The 20,179-nt window shown below is 42.3% G+C and overlaps 1 protein-coding gene across 1 annotated transcript in view; it reads right to left on the bottom strand.

Moving 5' to 3' along the window:
* Pmpcb (peptidase, mitochondrial processing subunit beta) overlaps positions 1 to 20,179 on the bottom strand; it is a 64,932-nt gene that overhangs the window by 9,746 nt on the left and 35,007 nt on the right. The gene's annotated exons all lie outside the window — the stretch shown is intronic.

Here is a 20,179-nt window from a genome sequence, read left to right as displayed (position 1 = left end):
TGGCGGCCATGGGAATTGCGGCCTCGGAAGCTGTCCTGGAAGGATGCTGCTTCTGGACCTCCAATCCCTTCCCGCTCAGCTCCCGCTCCAGTTCATACCAAATAATCCCGATCGGAAGGTCAGTGGAAACGATGTACAGGGCACACATGTGACAGCCCGTGTCCTGGAGGCGGCTGGAATTCATCGGAAAGAAGAACTGCTGGAGGAACAGGCGTGTGAGGGCAGGACGTAGTCGTGCAGAGGGCCACAGTTACCTCTGTTCTGTTGTTTAGAAATACCTTTGGCGATGTCGCTACTGAAAGAGACACACTTGAAAAACCTAATCTTGCATTCTGTTAGCAGGATTTAGTGTTGTTTGCTTCCAAGTCTCTCAGTACATCTTAGAGCTTTCCCTAACAATCTTCGCTTTTTCACGTTCCTGGCTCCTCCTTATCCACAGACTAATGAAACTAGAAGTCGCAAGCACTTTAAAAAATTTTTTGTGTGTTTGTTTGTTTGTTTTGTTTTGTTTTGAGACAGGGTTTCTCTGTGTAGCTTTGCGCCTTTCCTGGATCTCACTCTTTAGCCCAGGCTGGCCTCAAACTCACAGAGATCCGCCTGGCTCTGCCTCCCGAGTGCTGGGATTAAAGGCGTGCGCCACCTCCAGGCTAAATTAATTTTTTTAATTTAATGTATTGTTATCGGGAGGGAGAGAGTGCATGCTACCGCACACACGTGGAGGTCAGAAGAAAATTTTATGCTGTCCATTGAATCCATGTAGATAGAAACGTTTACATGACTCTGCGGGTGGAACTCAGAGGATCAGGCTAGCCCTGCAAATGACTACTTTACCTGCTGAGCCACCTTGCTGGCTCCCAGCAAGCTTTTCTGTGAGGCAGAGACTACTACTATGCTAATTTTTCAGTGTTGATGTTTTTTGACAAGGTTGTGGAAGCTTTGGTAGTAGAGCCTCCAGGCAGAAGTGCACCACTGGGGGCAGCCTCTTGAGGATCTGTAGCCTGTCCACCTCTGCATCTCCCCGCTGCTAAGTCGTGATGCAGTGTGTCACCGCGGGCACAAGCCTTCTGGAAATGCTGGTTACTTTGTCGCAGTGGTAGTAAAGGGAACTAGAACCGAGGGAATCCCAGCACGGCTTGGATTCGCATGTAGCGATAACGCCGCACTACCATCACCCGTTCACCACGTCTGATCCAGGGGAGCCAGGGGCTGTGGATCAAAAAACAGATAAAAGACAGCGGGTCGTTCGAGTCAGCAGAAAGTGGAATGCGGTTTACTGAAAGAGCGAGGAAACCTTAAATACAGGCTTACAGCACAATGGGAGAACTCCTGGAGGGCAGAAGTTCACTTCTGATGTTTCTTACATCTAAGCTGTTATCGCCCAAACACAGGACACAAACAAGGAACTTCCCTTAAGCATTGAGGAGGTGGAGACCAGCAGGGAATCAGCATAGGGAGGACATCTGGTCAAGGCGCAGTTACCCAAATTGGGAGTTCAGGGCCCCACATTTGCATTTCTCTGAAAGCTAAGGATAGCGAGCATTTTTATTTTAAATATTTAGTGGGCATTTGTACTTTCATTTAAAATTCTTTTTCCATTTATATGTATGTGTGGTATGTGGTTTTTTGTTTTGTTTTGTTTTTGTTTTTGTTTTGAGACAGGGTTTCTCTGTAGCTTTGGAGGCTGTCCTGGATCTCGCTCTGTAGACCAGGCTGGCCTCAAACTCACAGAGATCCACCTGCCTCTGCCTCCCGAGTGCTGGGATTACAGGCGTGCGCCACCACTGCCCGGCAAAGATTTATTTATTTATTATGTATACAGAAGAGGGCCAGATGTCATCACAGATGGTTGTGAGCCACCACCATATGGTTGCTGGGAATTTAACTCAGGACCTCTGGAAGAGCAGTCAGTGCTCTTAACCTCTGAACCATCTCTCCAGCCCGGTATGTGTATTTTTGGTGGGAAGACGTATGTGTCCTTGTGTGGATGTAGCACATGATTATGTGTGGAGGCCCAAAGGTGACATTTGGTAATAGATTTTCTGTATCGTGACAATAGGTTTCTCCACTGATTCAGTAAGTTAGATCAAGCCAAACTGAAAAAGAAAAAGAACAGGTTTATTTGAGCAAAGTGACTCCCGGGTGAGTTCTCCAGGCCAGAGATGGAGGCAGGAGAAGTCATGTGCCAGAACTAAAGCAAGGAGGTTATATAGCCTGTAGGGGAGGGGTGATGATGTGTCCCAAGCTGGTCAAAAACTGAGTGCTTTAGGCGACTTCAGGGGAGGAACTCGCAGAGCCGCCAAGGATGCAGAACTGGGCTTATTGGAGAGTCTGAGAAGGCAGGGTTTGGAGTGAGAGAGAAATGGGGCTTCCCAGACCCTGCAGGAGTGAGCTGGAGTTTTCAAACAAACAATTGGGGTCATCATTGATAAGTTTTAGGCCTCCTGAAGGCCTCTCTGCCAATGCAGCAAACTTAATCAGACCGAATTGGAAAGCCCAGGTTTAATGGGTAAAGCGTTCCAGGGAGATTCACACACACACACACACACACACACACACACACACACACTCCAGGGGTGGCAAGACAGGAAGAACCATGTGTCTCTTTTTCTGTGATGCCACTTATATGCCCTGTGGGAGTGGTCTTGAGCCTCTCTGGGGGAGGAGCTGTGTTTGGCAGGCTTTGAAAGGTAGGGAAAGAGATGGGGAGGGGAGTTGAGGTGGGTCTTCACCAGATTCCTTCCAAACAATCATTGGCCACTCTCCTCCCTTGTTCATATAGTCAGAGTCTCTCACTAAGCTTGAGTTCACTTGCTCTGGAGAGTCCCTGCCTCTGCCTTCCAAGGCTGGAACAAGCAGGCCACCAAGCTTAACTGCATTTACTTGGGTTCTAGGAATTTGAACTCTGGTCCTCACACTTGTATAGCAAATATATTAACCACTGAGCATCTCCCTGCTCTGCATTTCTGATTTTATTTATATTTATTTATTTATTTATTTTGTTTTTTTGAGACAGGGTTTCTCTGTGTAGCTTTGCGCCTTTCCTGGAACTCACTTTGGAGACCAGGCTGGCCTTGAACTCACAGAGATCCACCTGCCTCTGCCTCCCGAGTGCTGGGATTAAAGGTGTGCGCCACCACCGCCCAGCTGGGGGCATTTCTGATTTTAAAGGAAATATGCTTTCTGCTTTTCTCCATTCAGTACACTGTTAGCTCTAAGTTTATTGTATGTAGCCTCTGTTAATTTTGAGGTATGTTCCTTCTGTTCCTAGTTTCTCCAGATAGTTCACCATGAAGGGGATTCGTCTATTGACACAGTAATGTGGTTTCCATCATATTGTCTTTATATGATATTACATTTATAGATTTGAAACATCCTTTGATCTATGAGATGAAACCAGTTTGGTCATGGGGTATGATTTAACATGTTCCTGAATTCAGTTTGCCAGTGTTTTCTTGAAAACTTTGCATTTATGTTTATTAAGGATTTTTTCCATATTTTTTGTTGTTATTTTGTCCTAAGCCAGTTTTAGCATCAAGATAATGCTCATACAATACATCTGATAGTGTTCCTTCTCTTTCTATATTTTATTGACTAGTTTAAGGCACATTGAGGTTACCTCTCCTTTAAAAGATTAGTAGAATTCAGCAGTAAGCTGGGCAGTGATGGTGCGTGCCTTTAACCCAGCACTGAGGAGGCAGAGGCAGGTGGATCTCCATGAGTTCAAGGCCAGCCTGGTCTACAGAGCTAGTTCCAGAACAGCCAGGGCTATACAGAGAAATCATGTCTCAAAAAACAAAACAAGAAAAAGAGAGAGAGAGAGAGAGAGAGAGAGAGAGAGAAGAAATTAAGAGAATTAAGATAGAACTTAGAGGGAGCAGTAGATAAATATAGAGAGAAATCAGGCAAGAAAGGAGCTAGGCACAAGAACAGAATTGAAGCTGTGTAAATAGGATGTTATCCCAGAGGAATTAAAGCAAGTGGACTGACTAAAGAGCTCGTTGTGCTGAGATTCTGTTTTTCCAAAAATAGTCCTCGCCATTTGGAGTTTTCTCTCCTGAGCCCCTAGTATGTATAATATTAAGGCTGGTCCCTCTAATATTATACAAGAAGAAAGGAAAGAAGGGAGGGAGGGAGGGAGGGAGGGAGGGAGGGAGGGAGGGAGGGAGGGAGGAGGGAGGGAGGGAGGAAGGAAGGAAGGAAGGAAGGAAGGAAGGAAGGAAGAAGGGAGGGAGGGAGGGAGGGAGGAGGGTGGGAGGGAGGGAGGGGGGAGGGAGGGAGGGAGGGAGGGAGGAAGAAGGAAGGAAGGCAGCAGTGAATCTGTATAGTGACGGGCTTTTCTCTGCTGAAGGACTGTTATGGCTGGGGTCTTGTGGCTTGCTCTAGATCTGCTTCAACTGTTCAGCTCCCCCCACTTACTTTTGGTAGGTCATGCACGTCAAGGAATTTGTCTGTTTCTAGTTTTCTAAATTTTGAAATATAATATTTCAAACGATGGACCTCATTGGAATTTGTTATAAGGTCCTTTTCATCTCCAGCTTTATTACTTTGTGTTCAGTTTCCAAGTGTTTCTCTTGCTGAGTGTGTCTCATTCCACGGCAGTCTGGTGAGCTGCAGTGAGCTCTTTTGATTTCATTTGATTTGTTAGGCTAACCATTGGTTCTATTTTTAAATTATATGTGTTTCCTTATTTTTCTGTGTGTGTAGGCATCAATGTGCCTTGTGTTCCATGGCCTGATGAAGGGGCCAGAGGACAACTGTCAGGAGTTGTTTCTCACCTTCCACCACGTGCATCTTGGGGCTTGAACTCGTTGTCAGGCTTGGTGGCAAGTGCCCACTGACCATTCCTACTGCCCAAATGGGATCTGTTTTAGGACAGATCCACAGGTACTTCTGAGAAAAAAAAATCTATATTCTGTCTTTTGGGTGGACTATTCTGTCGATATTGATTTCTAGGGTAGCTTATGACTTCTTTGCTCATCTTTAGTTTGGATAGCTTGTTTTAAAATGAGTCATATTGAAGTCATCCACTATAACTGTTTCTGTGCCTCTCTGGCCTTTGAGCCCATTAGTACTTGGCTCATGTCTTACAGGCCGGCCTTGGAGTCACTCTACAACAGTGATGGGCTTAAATTCCTGATGGATTACAGGAACATGCTACTGTGTTCAGTTTATGTGGTGCTGGGAATTGAACCCAGGACTTCATGAATGTAAGTAAGCAGTCTACCAACCGGGCTAGGTTCCCAACACCAGATCTTATTTTTCAGTTCAGTCCCTAATCTTGCACCTTTTTATTAATGAGTTAAGTGATTTACATTTAACCCTATCACAGACAGACATTTGCTGATTCCTTTCTTTCTGAGTACTTCCTGTCATACTTTCTGCTTCCTGTCTGCCATGAAAGAAAGGAGCTATTCTGCCTTGTGTGCCTACTGTCAAAATATCCTGTCCAAGTATGAGGAACTAAGCCACCATACAATGAACCCTGTCTCCTGTAAGTTACTCTCTTGGGTATTTTGGTCATAGTGCTGATAAAACTGATTAATTGGCCCTTAGAAAAATGAAAATCAGAGAAATGAACTGCCCTACTTGTATAGCAGAATGGCCAAGTGAAGCCAGCAGCAGCACTCTGTGCTGGGAGGATGCAGAGAAATGAGCTCATCATAGACGGCTGGGAAATGTAGCATTCCAGAGTGGTATAGATACTCACGCTACAACCCTGTAATTGTAGTCTTGGGCATTTGTTTAAGGGAGGTGAGGCGTTATGATGACAGGAAAATATCTACTTGAATATTCATAGCTATTTGATTCATGAAAGCCCAAAATGGAAATAACTCAAATGTCTTTCAATATGTAAATAGTTAAACAACACATAATGGACAAATCAATTCATATTCAGCACTAAAAAGGGAACAATCCATTGGTAAATGTGTTGAGTGTATTTCAGAGGAAGTATGCCAATCTTAACAGGGCATACATGTGATTCCACTTACATAACATTTTTGAAATAACAAATTTATGAACAGATTGGTGGTTTCCAGTGATTGGAATAGAGAGGAGAGTATGCTCATAGGGAAGGGAGAAGTCCTTGAGGCCATGAAGCCGTTCTCCATCTTTTTTTGTTGTTGTTTTTGGTTTTTCAAGACAGGGTTTCTCTGTGTAGCTTTTGTGCCTTTCCTGGATCTTGCTCTGTAGACCAAGCTGGCCTTGAACTCACAGAGATCCGCCTGCCTCCCAAGGGCTGGGATTAAAGGCCACCACCGCCCAGCTGCCGTTCTCCATCTTAACTGAGGTGGTGATAGCATGGGTCTACAAGGCTGGGATATGGCTCAGGGGTAGAGTGCTCGCTGCACAAGCATGTTTGGATCCCTCATGCCCAAAGGAAGGCTGAGTGTGGTGGCATACAATTGTAACCCAGCACCAGGGATGCAGAGACATGTGCCCACCCCCCCACCCCCCAGTGATGAGCTCCAGGCTATGTGAGAGACTGTCTTAAAGCAGAAAGTGGAGGCAGTAGAAGGTACCTGGTGTTGCCCTCTGACCTCCACAGGCTCATGAGCACACGTGTGCATGCACACACACCACCTGGAGGGGAAAGCCTGTGTATTGTTAAGTATATGCAAATGAGTCCATAGAAAACTAGAGAAACATAAATATAAGTGGACCATATTATGGTCAGTTTCTTGATTATGATACTGTATTATAGTTATATGTGATGTTACCATGGGGCAGCCTAGATTTTTAAAATACATAAAATTTGGCCAGGCATGTTGGTGCATGCATTTAATCCCAGCACCCAGGAGGCAGAGGCAGGAAGATCTATATGAATTCAAGGCCAGCCTGGTCTACAGAGTGAGTTCCAGGATAGCCAGGGCTGATACACAGAGAAACCCTGTTTTGAAACAAAATAATACAAAACATAAAATTTGTTAAAGCTTCAGGTGAACCTATAATTATTACAGCACAAAAAAATTTAACTAGCCGGGCCGTGGTGGCACACGCCTGTAATCCCAACACTCAGGAGGCAGAGGCAGTGGATCTCTGTGAGTTCAAGGCCAGCCTGGTCTACAAAGTGAGTTCCAGGACAGGCTCCAAAGCTACAGAGAAACCCTGTCTCGAAATCCCCCCCCCCAAAAAAAAAAAAACAAAACAAAAACAAAAACAAACAAAAAAATTAACTAATTAAAAGAAAAAAAAAAAGATGTTACATTTCCACCAAATCAATCTGTCATGGGAAAGGAAAAGAAAAAGAATACTGCTTCCTCCCTATTAGTCATTATGTATTACTGTCATACATTCAAATGTGTGCGCTCATGCACACACACACACACACACACACACACACATGCACACACACACACACACACACACACACACACGCACACACACACACACACACACGCACACGCACGCGCGCGTGTGCGCGCGCGTACACACACACACACACGCACACACACACACACACACACACACACATACACACACACGCACACACACACACACATGCACACACACACACACACACACACACGCACACACACACACACACACACACACACACACACACACAGAGTCATGGAGCTTCTTAGATAAATTGAAATAGGAAGAGAATTTGAGAGTTGTGTATCGGGCCATAACTAATAAGGTAATAAAGGGAACGACAAATGAATTGGAGCAAAAAAATCTCGAAAAGCCTCACTGATCCAGCCTTTTCTCAGTGGCCCTGGTGACAAGGGAAGCATCAGTGTGCTATGAGATGTGTGACTGACAGCTTGAGCAGCTCCCAGCATCTAGCTGTGATGCTGGCGGCCGCTGTGCAGTCTGGACTCAGTGTGTGGCTTGATTCCCTTTTGTCTCTGGCCTCCTAATGGAGTACTGAGTGGGCAGCAGGCCATGAGCTGAATGTGTAATCACCATGGGAACTGAGGCTACAATCAGTCCCTGGGAATGTGTCCCAGAGCCCCCACATGCCTAGTCAAAGTACCTCTTGCATACTTTTCTGTGTTCTAAGTGGTTACATTTGAGCAAGTGTGTATGTGTTCCTCAGTCTATATGTGCAAATTTGTCCTTGAGTGTCACAGTTTACACAGACAATATCTCATTCTCCATGCTGCTGCTTTGTACCTATTATCTACGAATCACCTGTAATAAAGTACAATGAAAGAAAAACTCCAGCTATCTCAAGCAAGCCACCAAATGTCCTCCACACGAACCTTGGCCCAGTATCTACAACGCTAGTAAAATCTGTTTTTTTGTCTTCATCCTCATTTCATTGGTGTAAATGACCCCAAATTATAAGGCTCTTTCTATGCCTGATGGTCTTTCCAGGGTACATGAATTGAATTATATCTCATTTTGTCATCCTGTTGGTATTTCATGATTTTCACTGGATTGTTATGTGTTGACAGCCTCTGCCCCAGCTTCCAGTCACTCCACACGCTTTCCAGGGGACTCTGGAGGCAGATGTGCCTGCCTCTGGAGATGGAGGTCAGAAGATCTGAAGTTCAAGATCATTCTCTCTCTCTCTCTCTCTCTCTATATATATATATGGCTGCTGCTGCCTGCTAACATGATGGGAACTGGCTTGCTGAAAGATTACTAAAGCCTCCTCTCAGAGGATGCCCTGAACCAACTGATATGGGAAATGGCTTTAGCTCCTTTCCTCAGAGTGGGACAAATGAGCAAGTCAAGCTTCAGAAGTTATGGTTGAATGCACACATTTACCAGGACTGTACCTCTGCACGACCTTATTTTACTCTCCTGTGAACATTCTCTCACTAAATCACTTGCATAAGGATCCCTACTTCAGGCCAGGCTTCTGGAAAAGCCTCACTAACTAAGATAGCCCAGCCTTGCCTCATATACACAATTCCTTCATTCTACTTTTCAAAAACAGAAGTTTTATATCTGTTTATGGATTCATTCATTTTCTGTCTATTCCTTACTAGCCATGAACTGGTTTGATGTGCCCTGAGCTCTGTGAGGGTAGAGGCATGCCTGTTTCATCCACTCGTGTCCCCACAACAAACACTAGCCACAGTACATGCAGGAACTCATGAACTGTGGGATGGATGAGTGAGTGTGGAGTATGGTATCTATTGTCAGGATGAATATATCTGGTAGTGAATGTAAGGCTTATATTTTCTCATGGATCATGACTTTTATGAAGCTTCAATAGGTCCCTGGCTGAGGCTGAATCTTCTAGTAGTCCCAACTTGCCTGCCAACTTGCTTCTGTCCATCAGCATCAAACTAGGTGTCTTCTCTCTCAGAAAACGAAAAATTCCTTCGCAGTGCAACAATACCCAATAAATTAATATGCTTGTGTCTATTCCAGGTACAGTCATTGTTTTGGTTGCTATGGCTTACTCCCAATGACCTATAGGCTCCTCACTCCAATGACACTTGGAGCCCACTGGAGAGTAATAGTGAGCTAAAAAACAGAATATGACAGGAAGTGATGCGTGCCTTGAGAAGAAGAGTAAGGGAGCCAGGCATGGTGGCTCAGGCCTTAACTCCATCACTTGGAAGTCAAAGCATAAGGATTGCCATGAATTCAGGACAAGTCTGGGCTACATAATGTAAGGAGACCCCCCAACTCAAAAAAGCAAAACAAAATTAAAGTAAAACTACATTGTTTGTCACACAAGTCAGATGTGGCAGGGCACATCTATAATCCCAGCACTCCTAAGGTGAGGTAGAATGTAGAAACAGGAGACTCTTCCAGAAGTTTGTGATCCAGCCAGCCTGGAATATGTGGCATGGTGCCAAGACAAGAAAATCTCCTCAACAAGTTGGAAGGCAAGAACTGGCATTTGCCTTCTGACTACAACATGCACACCATGGCATGTTATGTCCTCCCATATACCCAACAGCCCCCACCTCCCAAGCCCAGAAGGACAGCATGCAGTCATTCTCGATAGACAGCATGGAGAGACCTAACTAAGCCTCATTTTAATCAATGGCACATAACTATGGGCCAGTCTGTAGCAATATAGTATGACAATAATCATTCTTTTTCTGTGTATTTCTACCAGAAGCACTTATGAAGCCAGTCACCATTGCTTCCTGAGGGGAATAGGAGAAAAAAATAATAAGAGGATGAGAAACTGAAGTTCAGGGCATTAGGCTCTTGCCCAAGGTCCAAAATCAAGAGTCTGAACTATGAAATGGCTTTCTGACTCTAAAATACATTTCTTTTCTTGAATTACATTTAATTTATTTTCTTAAGCTACCAGCTTCATTTGATTATCTTCCACTGAAAATCTTAAGTGGACTTTTTTGTTTGTTTTGTTTTGTTTTGTTTTGTCTTTCAAGACAGGGTTTTTCTGTGTTAATAATTCTGGCTGTCTTTTGTGGGCCAGGCTGGCCTCAAGCTCACAGAGGTCCACCAACTTCTGCCTCCTGAGTGCTGGGATTAAAAAGCATATGCCACCATGCCCAGACCTTAAGTAGACTTTTAAATACATAAATTTAAAGGTTGAATAAATGTCATAAGTAAATATAAACCTTAAATTCTGTCATTCTTATGAACCATTAGTCAATCACTGGTATTTTGTTGAATGTTTTAAAATGTGCACGTTGGTCTATGTAGTACATTGATATAACACATTGATTTTTCCATAAACAAAATGAAATTGATTGCAATGTTTTGTTTTATTTTACTTTTAAAAATATGTATTCATTTATTATTGGGGGGGGGCGTGCACACCATGGCATGTAAGTGGTGGTTAGCAGACACTTTGTAAAAATCTCTTCTTCCACCATGTGTGGGTGGGGTGTAAAAATCAGGTTGTCAGGTGTAAAGGCAAATACCTATGTCCACTGAGCCATGCTGCCATACTCATTTTGGTTTTAGTTGATAGATGATATAATAAGTCAGGACTTATGAACTTGAAAGTCTGCTTTTTTTGTGTGTGTGTGGGACAAAGTCAGATAGGTATTTATTTTCTTTTTACTAGCCTTCTTGTTTTTTTGTTTTTGTTTTTGTTTTGTTTTTTTTAGCTAAGGATTGAACCGAGGGACTTGTGCTTGCTAGGCAAGCGCTCTACCACTGAGCTAAATCCCCAGCCCCACCTTCTTGTTCTTATAATACATTTATACACATCATTTCTGTTTCTTCCTGTGGTGCATTTGTATATAAGTGAGACAGTAAGTGCTTGCTCATATTCATATTGTTGTTAAAGACAAGACTCTAAACTCAGTGATGTTTTACCACCTTCTTTTGATCAGGAACAATGCTGTAGTGGATGGGAGGTTTGTCCTGAGGCTAGGTGGTTCCTTCTCTCACAGCCATGGGTGGAGGTATGGAAGATGTGGGGTGGGCAGGATCTGTGGCCCTTATCCTACACTGCTCAAGAAGAGCAGCTGGGCTAACCCCACACTTTGTCCTGAAATTAGCAGAAGCATTTTCCCAACCCATACCTAAGCTAGTTGAGAAAATCTTTCTTCTTAGTTTTTGAGACAGGGTCCTGCATGCTCTGTGGATCAAGCTGGCCTCAAACTTATGGTAATCTGCTGCTTTTTCCTGCTGAGCTCTGGGGTCGCAGATATATGATACCGTACCCAGAGAGAACATGTTTCTTGAGAAACTCTCTTCTAAAAAATGTCAAAATAAATGAATTTATATTATGTGAATCCTAGTGATTTAAAAAATTAAAAGTAAGGCTGGAGAGATGGCCAGAGAGTTAAGAGCACTGGCTGTTCTTCCAGATGTCCTGAGTTCAATTCCCAACAACCACATGGTGGCTCACAACCATGTGTAATGAGATCTGGTGCCCTCCTCTGGCCCGCAGGGATACATGCAGGCAGAACACTGTTTACATAATAAATAAATCTTAAAAAAAAAATAAGTATTAAGATGTGTTCTTAAGGAAATGCCCCTTGTGTCTATTTATAGCAAACAATTAGATTTCCTGCTGGCTCATTTGTTTTGGGTTGACCGAAACCGTTTTGTTTCTGCCAGCACCCTCCTTTGTAGTGTCCTTTCTGAACCATTCTAAATCTTGGTACAGAGTTTCCCAAATGCATCTTAGAATATAACAAAAACTAGCTGCACATGCAGTCAAGCCCTGACTGATCCCCAAGCTTCTGACAATAGCAACAAAAACTTGGGAAGACAAACTGCCTAACATTACCCTTGCTCCACTCTGACCATTGTGCCAGCAGCAGCATCTGGAATTTGGCCTGGAATGTTTAATAAAAATGTACTACAAGGCTTAAGAGTGCTTCAGTGGCTCTGCCTAGTGGTTCTTTTCACCCAGTGAAGCAGCAGATAGAAACTGAAAAGACAGCAAACAAACAGGACAGGAAAGGTCCTGTGTGAACTGAGCTGCCCCTGCTTTCCACATTCTTCTTTTTTTTTTTTATTATGTGTTTTAATTTTATACATCAGCCATGGGGTCCCCTGTCCTCCCCCCTCCCGCCCCCACCCCTACATTCCCCCCAGCCCCTCCCCTCCATTCCCATGTCCTCCAGGACCAAGACACCCCTGGGGATTCATTTAAACCTGGTGGATTCAGTAGAGGCAGGTCCTGTCCCCTCCTTCCAGGCTGAGCATGTGTCCCTGTGTAAGCCCAAGGTTCCAAACAGCCAGCTCATGCACTAAGGACAGGTCCGGGTCCCACAGCCTGGGTGCCTCCCAAACAGATCAAGCTATTCAATTGTCTCACTTATCCAGAGGGCCTGGTCTAGCTGGGGGCTCCACAGCCATTGGTTCATAATTCATGTGCTTCCATTCGTTTGGCTATTTGTCCCTGTGCTTTTTGCAATCTTGGATTCAACAATTCACGCTCTTGCAGTCCCTCCTCTTTCTCAACTGTTGGACACCTGGAGCTCCACCTGGGGCCTGGCTGAGGATCTCTGCATCCACTTCCATCAGTTATTGGATGAGAGTTCCAAGACGACTGTTAGGGTGTTTAGTCATCTGATCACCAGACTAGGTCAGATCAGGCTTTCTCTCGACCATTGCCAGCAGTCTACAGAGGATGTATCATTGTGGATTTCTGGGGACCTCTCAAGCACTCTGCCTATTCCTGTTCTCATGTGGTCTTCATTTATCATGGAATGTTATTCCTCATTCTCCCTTTCTGTTCTTGAGCCAGCTGGGATCTCCTGCTCCCCTAAGCTTTCTTTCCCTCAAATCTTGCCCTTCATTACTCCCACTGTCGTCCAGGTTGTTCATGTAGATCTCATCCATTTCTCTGTCATTGGGTGATCCCTGGGTCTTTCCTAGGGTCCCGTTTTCTAGGTAGCCTCCCTGGAGTTGTGTGGCAGTCTAGTCATCTTTGTTTTACATCTAATATCCTCCTATGAGTGAGTACATACCACGTTTGTCCTTCTGAGTCTGGGTTACCTCACTCAGGATGATTTTTTTCTAGATCCATCCATTTGCCTGCAAACCTCATGATGTCATTGTTTTTCTCTGCTGAGTAGTACTCCATTATGTATATGTAACATATTTTTTTTGTCCATTCTTCAGTTGAAGGGCATTTAGGTTGTTTCCAGGTTCTGGCTATTACAAACAATGCTGCCTTGAACATAGCTGAGCAAATGCCCTTGTGGTATGATTGAGCATTCCTTGGGTATATGCCCAAGAGTGCTATAGCTGGGTCTTGGGGGAGATGGATTCCCAATTTTCTAAGGAAACACCATATTGATTTCCAAAGTGGCTGTACAAGCTTGCATTCCCACCAGCAGTGGAGGAGAGTTCCCCTTGCTCCACATCCTCTCCAGCATAAGCTGGAGATATATATATCTTCTGTGTTTTTGATCTTAGCCATTCTGACAGGTATAAGGTGGTATCTAAGAGTCGTTTTGATTTGCATTTCCCAGATAATTAAGGATGTTGAGAATTTCCTTAAATGTCTTTCAGCCATTTGAAGTTCCTCTGTTGAGAATTCTCTGTTTAGTTCTATAGCCCATTTCTTAATTGGACTGTTGGGCATTTTGATGTCTAATTTCTTGAGTTCTTTATATATTCTGGATACCAGCCCTCTGTCAGATGTGGGGTTGGTGAAGACCTTTTCCCATTCTGTAGGCTGTCACTTTGTCTTGTTGACTGTGTCCTTTGCTCTACAAAAGCTTCTCAGTTTCAGTAGGTCCCATTGATTGATTGTTTCTCTCAGTGTCTGTGCTACTGGTGTTCTTTGATATTAAGGGATATTAATGACCAGTGATTGTTCATTCCTGTTGTTATTTTTATTTTTTGGTGGTAGTGTGTGTGTACTTCTCTTCTTTGGGGTTTACTGCTGTGGTGTTATCTATTGCCTGTGTCACCCATAGTTGCTTCTGCAACATTGGGGCATCAATTTTCAGCCTACAGACCCAGAGTATCAGGCATACTTCTCAGTGAAAGCCAAAATTTGAAGGACTGTCCTGCTTTGTTTTGGCAAAATTCATCAGTCTTTTTCCTGTGTGTCCTGCATGTTCAGTCTGCATACCACATTGTCAGCAGTCAAAGGCAAGAGCAGTTTCTTTGCCCAGTGGCTAACCTTGCCACAGTGAAAGCAAACTCCACAAGTCTATCATCTTCTCTAAAGTAAATTGGTGCTGCCAGGAGCAGATGTGTCTCATTGTCATGAAAAACTTTAAGTTAACAAAACATTTTTAAATGCCATATTCTGTAGGTCTTTGAAAGATTTGAAGACCATCTTTCTATCTAGAATATATCTCTATATGATCTGAAAAGCATACCTAACATATATACAAATTTGATTGTTATGACTAACCACCCACCTATATTTCCTGATTATCCTATATAGTTTATAATAACAGCATTCAAAAACTAGAATTTTACCTTACATTTTAAAATAAACTGCATAGGTGCAATAGCTTAACAAGAATAGAAACATATATACAATATGTTGTAACGAAAATAACCTTAAATTTTTATCAATATACAAAAATACCTTAAACAATAATATAAACATATATACCATGTAACAAAAATAACTTTAACTTGTGACAATATACTATATTCCCCTAAATGATAACAAACATCCATAAACCACCAAATAACCAAAAGCCTCCCACACCCCTTTTGTGAATGTGGACATCATGTTCTCCAAACTGCTTCCTGCTGTCTGTGGATGAGGTATCTTTAGGGTTCCAGAAAGAAAATTTTGAGATAATGGCCAAGTCCTGTAGATATCGCCTGTCAAGATTCAGGAAGTCTCTCCTGATCAAACCTTATCCATATTAACTCCGAAGGAATCCACAACCTCTCGTTTCCTGTGGGAACAAAACTCCAAAGCATTTTTTATTTCCATTTGACAATATATTTTTTTACTTCTTTTTTAAAATTGAGGCATTCCTAAAGTATCTATATTGGTTCAATTTAGCAGTCCTGTTCACAACTCCATGTCTGCCAGCAGCTGTTTCTTGCCCATCAGCCATCAAAAAAAATTCAAAATCAACACAGTAACATATAGCAGCCAGACTCTCTGTGTATTTGCCATCTTTACGTGGCATTTTTTCTTTTTTCTTGTTACTGTCTCTTTAAAGACTTCTTTATTTTTTAAAACTTCTTTCTATGACTATTTATACCTATTTTCTTTTCTTTCTTAACCTTGTGCCATTGTTAAACACTCTGGAACCTTTTTAGAGTTGTTTTTGTTTTTGTTTTTTTCATGTCTGGACCTTTTTTACTGTGTATCTTTTTGCCTTTTTTATTTGCATGAGCAACAACCCCCCCCCAATAAAAAAACAAACAAACAAACCAAAAAAAAATCCTGCTGCTAAGTGGAGTAGCTTGGGACCTCTGCCCACTTCTTGGATCATGAAAGCCAGGCCTAAAGCTCAGGCCAGGTCAGAAGTTCTTCTGACTAGGAACTGCATTCAATCTTCCTAGAGTTCTAGAATGCTAATGCTTGTGCTGTGTCAGGCGTATTTTATTTTGGTTTTTGTTGCTACCTAACTACTGACTGCTCAAGAGCTTACCTTAAGGCAGAAACTCTTAAAGGAGCCATGTCCAGTTTTTTGTTTTGTTTTGTTTTCAGCTTTTTTAAGTACTACACAGAAACTTGAGAGGCTCATGTTAGGTGCCAAAATGTTGTTGGGTGTTTTTGCTCTTTTGAGTAGTCTACCACCAAGCTCCCAAATAAATGACACATGGAGGCTTATTCTTAATTATAAATGCCTGGCTTTAGCTTGGCTTGTTTCTTGCCAGCTTTCCCTAACTTATCCCATTTATCTTTTGCCTTGGGGCTTTTCCTGTTCTCTTACTTCGATAAATCTTACTCTTACTCCATGGCTTGCTATATAGTTGAGTAGCTGGTCCCTGATGTCCTCCTCCTTCTCTGGCTGCTCCTTTCTCCTCCCAGATTTCTCCTTCTCTCTGCCTGCCAGCCTTTCCTATCCTTTCTCCTGCCTTACCATTGGCTGTTCTTTATTAGCCCATCAAGTGTTTTGCACAGACACAGTAACACAACTTCACAGAGTTAAACAAATGCAACATAAACAAAAGTAACACACAAAATAATATTCTACAACATTACCCTCTTTCCTGCCTACCTTATGCCAGGCACCAGGAAGCTGACTTTCTTGGTTCCTTCCTCCTTAGTCTTGATAAGCCTTTGAGTGGCTCCAAATCTAAGGACAGCAGTTGGTGATGGCTTTATTGATCTGCTGGAGTCCCCCAGACCTGTTTTTTTTTGGAGGGGGGTTGTGAGCCTAGCCTTTAACAGCTGAGCCATATCTCTGGCCCAAGACCTGCTTTTTTTTCTTTTTCTTTTATAGATCTACGGTCATAGCCTTGGCACAGATAGCTCTTCACCCAGGGGCTGGCATATAAGTGTTCAGTAAATGTTGCTCATTATTTTTACTATCATTTTTCTCCAAAATGTTGTTTTCTGGTAAATATGTTACATGCTAATTGATCTTAGGGGTTTGTTTTTTGTTTTTTTCCTTCCATGACAGAGTTTCTCTGCGTACCCCTGGTTGTCCTGGAACTCACAGAGGTCTGCCTGCCTCTGCTTCCCAAGTACTGGGATTAAAAGCGTGCCCCACCATTGCCAGGCTCACTAAGTTATTTTCAAACTACAAGTACAATCAGCATGAAGGTGCTAGTAGGGCTTATCTCAGTATGTTGGGATACATGGTAATTTTATATTCAATGTATTTTTAAAATTTTTTAGAGTAAAGATATTACTTCATCACATATAATGTTCTTTTCTGCAGCAGTACTGTTTCATTGGGACCACCAGCCCACAAAGAACAACACTGAGACTTTTTATTAATTATGAAAGCTCGGCCTTAGTTTAAGCTTGTCCCACTAGCTGTTATAAATTAACTTAACCCATTTATTTTAATCTATGTTCTGTCATGTGGCTTATTACCTCATCTCTCTGCACTGCTCATGCTGCTTCCTCTGCATCTGACGGACAACTCTGCCTTCTTCTTCCCAGAGTTCTCACATTTTCAACAGTGTACAAATATCCCACAACATTCCCCCTTTTTGTCTAAATAAAAAGGAAAGGTTTTAACCTAACATAGTAAAACTTTATATAATATGAACAAGATTCTCTGAGATCTGAGAAGGATATAATATTACCTGAGTAAAAAGAAAGTGCAGAGCAAACAAATGCCAAAACTGTAGAAGTAAGAGAAACATCTGGCTACCTGGACAGTCATCCAAGGTTCCTATGCAACACTGGAGCATCCATCTTCAGTCTACAGGCCTAGAATATCTCGCAGACTTTTCTGTAAAGCAAGAATTTTGAAGGACTGTCCCTCTTTGTCTTGGTAAAATTTGGCAGCAACTTTCTTTTGTGTTCTCCTCCTTGTCCAATTTAGACAGCATACTGTCAGCAGTCAAGGCAAGGGCAGTTTCTTGCCCAGTAGATAACTTTTGCCACAAAGAAAGCAAATTACATATGGAGTTTCTTCAATGCCTATCATCTTCTTTGAAGTAGATTGGTAATGCCAGGAGCAGATGTATCTCACTGCACTGTCATGAAAAGCCTTTTGTTATTAAAACTTCTTAAATGCCATATTCTTTAAAATGTTTGAAGACCACCTGTCCATCTAAAATATATGTGTTTTACCTTGAGAACACATCTAACATTACTACAAGTTTGATTGTTATAGGTGACTAACTACTAACCTGCATTTCTTTATTATCCTAAATAGCTTGTAATAATAATTTTCAAGGACTAGAAATTTACATTACATTGTTAAATAGCTGCATAGGTACAATACCTTAAACAAGAAAAGAGATGTATGTATAGTATGTTCTAATTAAAATAATTTTGAATTTGTATTAATATACAAATTTATATAAAATATTTGAGACTAGTGATTGTTAAAAATTAGACTCAACAATCCACCCTTTCTCCCATCATTTCTATATCCTTTTTCCATTCAGAAACAGATCCCTGAATCTAATCTCCTTTGTTTAGTTTCTTTTCAGACCATTACCAATAACAACTTGTAACCAATCCCCCCCACCCAATGATGACAAACATACATAACCCATCAAATGCCAAAAATCCACCCACCCTCCTCTTGGGAATGTGGGCGTCATATTCTGTAGACTGCTTCCTGTTGTCTGGGATGACAGCATCTTTAGGGGACCCTGAGAAAATTGGGATAATGATCAAGGTATGGAATGTGCAGTGTACACAGATCAGTTAAAGATGATTTTTTTTTGTTTTATATTTGATCAGGTAATAGGCATTTGTTAACATTATAAGTTTGTTTGGACTGTATAACTAAACCTCTATCCATGCCATATGAAAGGGTGGCATGTAATAATAAGTCATGAGGACTCTGTATCCAACAAGATTTATCATGTCTCATCCAGCCTCAGAGCTGTTCCCATGTAGAGGGATCAGCATATATGTCACCTGTCCTGTAGTCTTTCTTGCCTTCTTTGTCTGTAGCCAAGATTTTTAAGAGGTCTCCCCCAATCAAATCTGATCTTCATTAATTTTGAAGAGAACCATAACTTTTGTTTCCCATGGAAACAAAGGCATAACCTCTCCCCCAATGCAACATATTTTCTGACTTCCATTTTGAAATTAAGACATTTTAAAAATATAGAGGTTGGTTTAATTTAGCAGTTTCCATAATCCAATGTTTCTCAGCATCTATTGTTTTTTTGTACATTAGCATTTAAAAAATTCCAGGTCAACAAAGCACCACACAAGATCCAGACACCCTGTGTATCTCCCATCTTTACATGGCTTATTCTTTTTATATTATTTTACTTTCTTTAATAACTTTATTATTTTTAAACTTTTTTCTGTGACTGTCTATACCCATTTTCTTTTTCTTTATTTAGCATCTAAATACATTTTTAAACACACTGTAACAGGTTCAGAGTTTTTGTTGGCCTGGACCTGGCTTTTTTTTTCTTCTCTGCAGCCTCCTTTGACAGTGTGAGCTAAATCTTAAACTGCTAGGCTACAGCCACAGGGATCTGCTTAGCATAAGGCATGCTGGTGGCTGACTCTGCCCCCTTGGTTTCCTGAGAGATCACCCCAGCTCTGAGAAGTTTCTGGATCCATGCTGCAGTAGGTATTTCTACCTAGTCTTCTGCCACCAAGTGGCACGCTGCCCACTGCTCATAAGCCCCATTCAAGTGCTCAGTAGCAGGACCTCTTAAAAGAGCTGCAAGCACTGAAACTACTCCGAACATTTTATTTTATTATTATGCTTTTCAGCTTTCTCAGGCCCCATGTTGTGTGTCATTTGCAGCAGCACTGTTTCATTGGGACCACCAGCTCACAAAGAACAACGCTGAGACTTTTCATTAATTATGAAAGCTCGGCCTATGCTTAGGCTTGTCCCTCTAGCTCTTATAACTTAAATTAACCCATTTAGTTTAATCTATTTTCTGTTACATGGCTTTGTTACCTCATGTCTCTGTACTACTCTTGATGCTTCCTCTGCATCTGGCTGGTGACTCTGCCTTTTTCCCAGACTTCTCTCTCTGGCCTGAAGTCCTGCCTATACCTCCTGCCTAGCTATTGGCCTTTCAGCTTTTTATTACACCCGTCACAGCAATACACTTTCACTCAGTGTACAAATATCTCCCTACACTTTTCAAATGTCTTCTTCCCTGTTTGAATCATTGCCAGCGAGCAGGAATAAGAATTCCAGCCGGGCGGTGGTGGTGCCCGCCTTTAATCCCAGTACTCGGGAGGCAGAGGCAGGCGGATCTTTGTGAGTTTAAGGCTAGC

The sequence above is a fragment of the Onychomys torridus genome, chromosome 3 (genome assembly GCF_903995425.1).
Source record: "Onychomys torridus chromosome 3, mOncTor1.1, whole genome shotgun sequence".
Taxonomy (NCBI): domain Eukaryota; kingdom Metazoa; phylum Chordata; class Mammalia; order Rodentia; family Cricetidae; genus Onychomys; species Onychomys torridus.
This window is presented reverse-complemented; position numbering and strand designations above follow the sequence as displayed.